At 40.3% G+C, this 8,908-nt stretch overlaps 1 pseudogene across 1 annotated transcript; it reads left to right on the top strand.

The window, feature by feature from the left end:
* Window positions 1-6,661: 6,661 nt before the first annotated feature.
* Window positions 6,662-7,332, top strand: LOC136123575 (large ribosomal subunit protein eL13 pseudogene; annotated as a pseudogene). The gene has a single exon (XR_010655916.1). The product of XR_010655916.1 is annotated as a large ribosomal subunit protein eL13 pseudogene (transcript).
* The last annotated feature ends 1,576 nt before the right edge of the window (window positions 7,333-8,908 follow it).

Raw genomic sequence — 8,908 nt, 5'->3', positions numbered from 1 at the left:
GCAAACAATGCCATGCTTTCTGAAGAGCATTCCATAGGAAACAGATGTTCAAATGCAGCTTGGGTTCGTGTTCTATTGTGGTGGATAATTTCTTGGCTCACCTCTCTGCCTGAGGCACTGCTACCCAGCTGATGGTTGGTGGGGATTGAGTCGCCACGAAGCAAAGGAGGACGACAGCCTTCTGAGCAGGGCATGTGAGGAAACCACCTCTGGCTTTCCCAGGCAGAGGACAGAGGTCCTCAGGAGAAGCCGGCCTCAACCATCGGGGTGTCATTGGCTGCCAGTTGTGCTGGTGGAGAGCCCCGAGCCTCGCACCAGGACCTTCAGCAGCAGGCTGGCAGGCCCACTGCACAGCCGTGACCTGAGACTATGCACGACCTGGCTCAGACTCTGGGGCCTATAGGAAGAAGGAAATTGGATGGGCAAGACACTTCCAGTGTTTCAGAACTGGGATGAAAAGCTCTCTTCCTAATTGATTGGAAACTGTAGAAGATAAGCTGCATTTCCTCCCATCTGCCAGCTGACCCAGGAAGCCCTCCTGTTTCCAGCAGCCACTTTTAGCTGTACTTTGACTGCCGAACACACATCTGTCTCCCAACTTACCATGAGGTCAACCTTTTTAACTCTCGTTCAGAATTATGTGGAGAAGGGAATTATGTCAGGGGCTGGGAGGGTCATGGCAAAGGGGACTATGTTTCATTAGGGTTTGTTTCTTTGCTTTTTTTTCTTTTTTGAAGTTGATTGATTTCCTACGTTGCATTTAAACAAACTGCCAATAGACTTTTGAACTCCATATATGAACTTTCTAGCTATATCCATTAACAGTCCACCTTATTGACCAAAAAAAACCTTTAGCACTACCCCCAAATCTCCAACTCTCATTTGAACTATCAGAACCAATTATAAGTCTCAATCCAGAAAAATCCTTTAAGACTTAAGAAATGATCAAAGCTTAACACTTATATGGTGCTAGGCATAGAAATTTACAAAATAACTCATTTAATCTTTACAAAAACCTTATCCTGATTTTACAGAAGAAACAGAGGCACAGAGAAGTTAAGGGATTTGTCCAAATTCACACAGTTGAGAAGTGAAAGAGCAGAGTTTCAAACCGTAGCAGCCAGAATCCAGGTTCTAAAATATCAATACTATACTCCATTTCTTGTTATGCTTCAGTTATTTGTGTTTTAAAGAATTTCTCAGTTTTGTCTAAGTTGTCAAATGTGTTGGCATAAATGCTCTAAGTTTGAAGTGATATCCCCTCTTTCATTTCTAATACTGGTCACTTGTGTTCTCTCCTCAGTCCAGCTAGAGGTTTATCAACTGTATTGATCCTTCAAATAAACCAGCATTTGTCTGGTCCTTCCCTGGTGGAGCAGTGGTTAAGAATCCACCTGCCAATGCAGGGGACACAGGTTCAAGCCCTGGTTCAGGAAGATCCCACGTACTGCAGAACAACTAAGCCCGTGCGCCACAACTACTGAGCCTGCACTCCACAACTACTGAAGCTCTTGCGCCTAGAGCCTGTGCTCTGCAACAAGAGAAACCACCACAATGAGAAGCCCATGCACTGCAACAAAGAGTAGCCCCCGCTCACTGCAACTAGAGGAAGCCCATGCACAGCAACGAAGACCCAACACAGCCAAAAAAAAGAAAAAAAGAAAAAATCACAGCATTTGTCTTACTTGATTTTTCTATTTTTGCCCAATTTTTGTGTCATTGATTTCTGCGCTTTATTATTTCCTACCTTCTACTTAATTTTGAGTTTAATTTAATCTTCTTTTTTATCTCAAGTGGAATTCTTAGATGTTGATTTTAGAATTTGTCTTTGTGTTTAATAATATCAGCATTATAAATTCCCTCTAAGCACTGCTTTAACTGAATCCCACAAATTCTAATATTTTGTACTTTCATAATCATTTAACTAGAGAGATTTCCTAACTTCTCTTATAATTTCTTCTTTGTCTCATGGGTTGCTTAGAAATGTCTTCTTTAATTTCCAAATATTTGGAGATTTTACAGATATACTTCTCTCATTTAATTACATTATCATCAAAAAACATACTCATTTTTAACCTATTGAGACATTTTACAACCTAGCATATGGTTTCTCGGTGAATATTCTATGTGTGCTTAAAAAGAATATGTATTCTGCCCCTGTTGGGTATAGTGTTTCATCGATGCCAATTAGGTCATGTTGATAGTGTTTTCAAATCTATATCCTTACCCATTGTTTATCTACTTATTTTATCAATTATTGAGAGAGGAGTATTAAAATCTCTAACTATAATTGTGTTTGTCTATTTCTCCTTTTAATCCTGTCAGTTTTTACTTCATATATTTTGAAGTTCTTGTTACTAAGTGCATAAACATTTAGGATTGTTATGTCTTCATAATGAATTTGCCTTTTATCATTATGAAATTTCCCTCTGTCTTTGATAATGGTCCTTGTCCTGAAGTTCAAATATAGCCTTAATATAGCCTTATTTTGATTAATATTGCCTGGTATATTTTATTCTTTTATTTTTAAACTTTGTCCTTATATTTAGAGTGTATTTCTTTTAGACAACCTATATGTATCTTGTCCTCTTCCAGTATAACAATGTCTGCTTTTGATGTGTTTAGTCCATTTATATTTAATGCAGTTGTTGATATTTTTGGATTATTTACATCAACCACCTTGTTATTTGTTTCCTATTAATCCCATCTCTTCTTTGTTCATTTTTTTCAGGTTTCCTGCTTTCTTTTAAATTGAGTATTTTTAGCATGTCATTTAATCTTCTCTTTTAGTTTATACTCACTTTTTTTTTTTTTTTTTTTTTTGCGGTATGCGGGCCTCTCACTGTTGTGGACTCTCCCGTTGCGGAGCACAGGCTCCGGACGCGCAGGCTCAGCGACCATGGCTCACGGGCCCAGCCGCTCCACCGTATGTGGGATCTTCCTGGACCAGGGCACGAACGCGGTTCCCCTGCATCGGCAGGTGGACTCTCAACCACTGCGCCACCAGGGAAGCCCTATACTCACTTTTTAAATAATGATTGCTATAGGGTTTACAGTATGCATCTTTACCTTATCACAGTTTACCTTCAAATAAAATTGTACTGCTGCATAGATAAAGTTAGACCTTATAACAGTCTGCTTCCATTCCCCCCTTGTCCTGTTAAAACTTTTACTTATATATGTTATTGATCCCAAATATATTGATATTAATTTTGTTTTAAATACTCAATTATTTTTGAAAAAAATTTTAATGAAAAACTTTTACCCACATATTTATGATTTTCAATGATCTTTATTCTTTTGTGTAGAGCTGGTATTTTTTCCTCATAAACTAAAGAAATTCCTTTTCTGTTTCTTGTAGTGTAGGCAATAATTACTTTCTAATAATTAGCTGTTGTTTATTTTAATTATTATTATTATTATGCAGGCAAGAATTATTTTCTAGTAATTAGCCTTTATTGGTCTAAAAAACCTTTGTTTCATCTGCATTTTAAAAGGTTATGTTTATTGCATATTAGAGTTCTAAGATAATATTTTCTTTCTTTCTATGCTTCTCTGTGTCTTAACATTAAGCCTCTCTGGCTTAACATTATTTCTGATGTGAAATCAGTGGAAAATCTTATCTTTGTTCCCCTGAATGTAACGTGACTTTCTTTCTCTAGTTGTTTTAACACATGCACTTTGTCACTGGTTTTCAGAAAATTGATTAAAATAAATCTTGATTTGGTTCTTTGTATTTATCCTGTTTGGGGTTTGCTAAGCTTATTGCATCTCTTGGTAAATATATATTTTTAAAATCAAATCTGGAATTTCAGCCGTTATTTGTTCAAATATCTCTTCCACACTCAATTTACATGTGTTAGATTGCTTGATATTTACCCACAGGTCACTGGGGCTCTATGTATGTATGTATGTATGTATTTTCTCTCTCTTTTTCTTTCCGAGCTTCAGTTTGAACTTTTTTTTTTTTTTGGCTATATCTTCAACTCCTTTTTTTTTTTTCCCCTGTTGTGTGCCATCATCTGCTAAGCCCATCCAGTGAATTATGCATTTCTGATTTTTAGGTCTAGAAGTTACATTTGGTTCTTTCATTATAATTTTCCACACTTCTCATTGTGTTCATTGAGTTTTTCTTGAAATCCTTAAGCATATTTACAATAGCTCTCTCAAAGTCCTTGTCTGCTAATTCCATCATTTCTGTCCTTTATGTACCTGTTTCTACTGACTTTTTTTTCCTGGCTAAGGACCATCTTTTCATGTTTTCCCACATGCCCGGTAATCTTTTTACCAGATTGTGGACACTGTGAGTGTCATATTGTTGAGTGTCTGGATTTGTGTTGTTTTCCCTTGGACGGTGCTGGCTGAGCTTTTTTCTTGTAAGCAGTTAATTTAGTTGGGGATCAGCTTGGTCTTTTGAGGTTTATTTTCAAGTTTTTCTTGGGAGGGTCTAAAGTATCCTTTATTTTAGGGCTACTTTAGCCTTACTCCTAAGGTGTGGTATTTCTGGAGCCTACTGAATTCTGGCTAATTGGAAGTAGAATGTCTCTCAACCCTCTGCAAGCTCTAGTTATTGTTCAGTTTGCAAGCTTGGTAGTTTTTCTTTCTCTGGTAATAGTTCTATGTGCCCAGCTTATGGAGTCTCACCTTACACATATACAGCCTAATATTTGGCCAAAGACTTAAGGGGATCCTATGAACAATTATACAGCCCTTTTTCTGTAAACCTTCTTTTGGTTTGGGAACTTGCCCCACAAATTCCAGTTGCCTCAACTGCTCCAAACTCTGATCTATATCTGTCTCCTCATTTCAGTGAGGCTGCCATGTTCTGCTTGCAGCTTCTCTCCCTACTATAGAAAGCGTGGGAAATTAGAGGGCTCATCAAATTCGTATTCTTTCTCTCAGGAATCAGAGTTCTGTGTACCTGTTGTTCAAAGTCTGAAGACTGTTGTTTTATATATTTTGTCCAGTTTTCTAGTTACATATTTATTTCGGGGACGCTAACCAGCTACCAGTTATGCTATTGTGACCACAGCAGAAGTCAAACTTAGGTTTTATGAAAATAACATTTACTGAGCCTCACTCTCCATTAGATATCATGTTAGAATCTTTATCTGCATTGTTTTATTTAATCTTCGCTAAACCCCATAAAGTAGGTAAATTTTTTTCTTATTACAGACATAAAACTGAGGCTTAGGAAGGCAAAGAGACTTGCCCCAGGTCATGTAGCCAGTAAGTTACAAACCAGTACTAAGACCTGTCGGACTCTCCGCCCTTCTTTTAAAAGTCTCTCCTCCCTTTTAATATTGAATTATTACTTTTGCTGATTATAAAAGTATTACAGGCTTATTAAATGGATGTTTGAAAATATAAAGAAATATAAAAGGAAAAATCTACAGTTTCTATATTTGCACCATCCAGTGACAGCCACTGTTAACATTACATAAATATATTTTCAATACATAAAATGAACAGAAAGGTTAGTTTTCTTTTTACAAAACTAGAATCCTACAGAATCCTACCATACATCAATACATACTGCTAGATAAATTGTCTTTTCCATTTAATAATACCTTATAAGCATTTTCCATTAGATGTAAACATTCTTTGAGGACAAGAGTTTTTAGTTTCTATTATCACAAATTTCAACTGCAATCCAAGGTATAGAGAATACCATAATTAACCCTCATGTGCATGCAACCCTCACTTAACTGTAAAATTATTAACATTTTTCAATCTTTGAATATAATTTTTAATGGCTCATATTCTAACACATAGATGTAGCATTGTTAATTTAACCAATTCTGTTGTTGAACTTTGTGTTGTTTCTCATTATTGTAAATAACACTGCAAAGATCTTTCTGAATAAGCCTTTGTGCAAATATAAGATTACTTCCTCAGGATAAATTCCTGAAAATAAAATTATTTGATTAAAGACAATGAACATTTCAAGGCTTTTGAAACATGTTCCCAAAATGCATACTAGAAAGTTTGTATTAATTTACCTTACTTCCTCCCAATAACAGTTTCTGAGTGCTATTTCACCACATTCTCAAATAACTAAATATTACTCTTTAAACATGTCTTTGACTGTTGGACAGGTTGATTGACATGCTGTTATCGCTCTACAATCACCAATCCCCATCCTTCAAATTAGCTACAGAGAGACTGGCTCTCATATTAGTCAGAATTTACTCGGAGCGAAACATCAAAATGAGACTAGAGAACAAACACCATTGTTTGTTCCACATATTTTTCCTATAAAAAAATACACCCAGCCTGGGACTTCCTTGGCGGTGCAGTGGTTAAGAATCCGCCTGCCAATGCTGGGGACACGGGTTCGAGCCCTGGCCCGGGAAGATCCCACATGCTGCGGAGCAACTAAGCCCATGCGCCACAACTACTGAGCCAGCGCTGTAAGAGCCCGCGAGCCACAACTACTGAGCCCGTGTGCCACAATTACTGAAGCCTGTGTGCCCTAGAGCCCGTGCTCCGCAACAAGAGAAGCCACTGCAATGAGAAACCCACGCACCGCAACGAAGAGTAGCCCCCGCTCCCCGCAACTAGAGAAAGCCCGCTCGCAGGAACAAAGACCCAATGCAGCCAAAAATAAAATAAATAAATCTATTTAAAAAAAAAACAACACCCTGTCTTTGCACTCAGAGGAGGCCAGTCGGCCGCAGCCGTGGCGTCCAGCCGGAATGGCATGATCCTGAAGCCCCACTCCCACAAGGGCCGTCAGGGGCGTGGGGCCACGTGGTTCAACCAGCCGGCCGGCAAAATCCGCAGACGCAGGGGCCAGCAGGCCAAGGCGCGCCTCATTGCCCCGCGCCCCACGTCTGGCCTCCTCCAGCCGGTGGTGAGATGCCCCACGGTCAGGTACCACACCAAGGTGGGCGCCGGCAGGGGCTTCAGCCTGGAGGAGCTGAGGGTGGCTGGCATCCACAAGAAGGTGCCCCGGACCATTGGGATCTCAGTGGATCTGAGGCGGCGGAACAAGCGCACGGAGTCCCTGCCGGCCAACGTGCAGCGGCACAAGGAGTACCGCTCCAAGTTCATCCTCTTCCCCAGGAAGCCCACGGCCCTCAAGAAAGGAGAGAGCACTGCTGAAGAGCTCAGATTGGCCACCCAGCTGACGGGACCAGTCATGCCCATACGAAACGTCTACAAGAAGGAGAAAGCCAGAGCCATCACAGAGGAGGAGAAGAACTTCAAGGTGGTCGCCAGGCTCCGCATGGCCCGCGCCATTGCCTGGCTCTTTGGCATCGCGGCAAAAAGGGCCAAGGAGGCTGCAGAACAGGATGTCGAAAAGAAAAAATAAAGTGCTCTTGGCAAATTGTGATTTAAAAAACAAAAAACACCCTATTTATCATATATGTGGTCCTGGTGCCTAACATTTGTACCCACTTAGAAAGGCAGGAATTCCTTATTTTGGCAGCAATGGAGGACAGATGATGGTCCTGTCAAAAGTGGCACCAGCCACCTGTCTGGGACTAGACCAAAGCTAACACTGGCTAACACTGTGCTCAGCCTTGCATGTGCCTTCCTGTTCTCTCCGCTTGCATCCAGACTTACCAATCAAATCTCCAGAAGTTGGCTCCAACACAGTTTACAAACATGTTTCAATGGGCAGAGAGAAGTTCAGGACACAAGGATGGCTTATGTGAGAGAACCATTCTGTGAGAACTGAGATCCCCTCAAATCACTTCCCCCCCACTCCTCTCTGGCCTTGGCACTCAAGCAGAAGATCTGAAAAGATGCCAGGATAGTCCCAGCATTGGAAACTGGCTCTGGACAATAAAGGGACGGGAAAAGCTACAGAAACTAGTCTAAAATACGCAGCTAGGCCATGTGAATTTCAATACATAAACTTACATTCTCATTAGAGAGTAAGCTTCATAAGACTAAATTTTGTCTTTTTGGTTCAGAGATTTATCCCAAAGGTAAGAAATAATGCCTGACACATTGTAGGCACTCAATAAATGTTTGTTGAGTGGATTCATTAAATGTGGATTCATTAAATGGAAAGAAAGAATTGGGAAAACCATATTTAACAATTATGTATTAAACACTTTATATATTGAGACAGGAAGGGGGCAGGGCACATTTAAAAGAATGACAGAACCATTGAGGACACAACATAAACTGGTTAGAACCAACCAGTCCAAGATGGTGGACAAGTCAACTTCCATTAGACCTTGAGCCTCTTTTATGCTCATTGTGATAACATCAGCATGCTAAATGACACACCCACAGGCGCCATGACAGTTCTGAGGCTGACCATAAAAGGCCAAAAAGTGGGAAGTGACCCAGTTCCTGGAAAGCTCCGCCCCTTCCCTGAAATAGTTGGAATAATCTTCCCACTCATTAGCCTATGAAATTACCCAGCCCATAAAAACTAACCACCCCGTATCTCAGGGCCACTCTCACTTTCTGAGATGGCCCATACTCCGTCTATGGAGTGTGTATCTCCTTGAATAAATCTGCTTTCACTCTACTTCGGCTCGCTCTTGAATTCCTTCCTGTATGAAGCCAAGAGCCCTCACCTGGCAGCCATCCCAGGGACTCGCTTGAGACCTCTCGCACCCCACTCTTCCTGCACCAATATCACTGAGTTAGGAGCTAAGCAGAAACTCAAGGAAGGATTAAAAAAGAAACTTTCCTTCTGGAGAAGCCGACACACACAAAATAAAAAGCTGAACCCTCAGGAATGGCATAGACAGCAACCATATTCTTGGAGTTCAGAGGAGGGAGAAATACTTCTTTCTTAAATGATGGGGGAAGGCCATAGAAAGGAGGTCAATTTGGGGCCGGGTCTTGAAGGATGGTATATTAGTTTCCTAGAGCTGCTGTAACAAATTACCACAAACTGGGAGACTTGGAACAACAGAAAATTAATTTCTCTCACAGT

The sequence above is a fragment of the Phocoena phocoena genome, chromosome 5, assembly GCF_963924675.1.
Source record: "Phocoena phocoena chromosome 5, mPhoPho1.1, whole genome shotgun sequence".
Lineage (NCBI taxonomy): Eukaryota > Metazoa > Chordata > Mammalia > Artiodactyla > Phocoenidae > Phocoena > Phocoena phocoena.
This window is presented reverse-complemented; position numbering and strand designations above follow the sequence as displayed.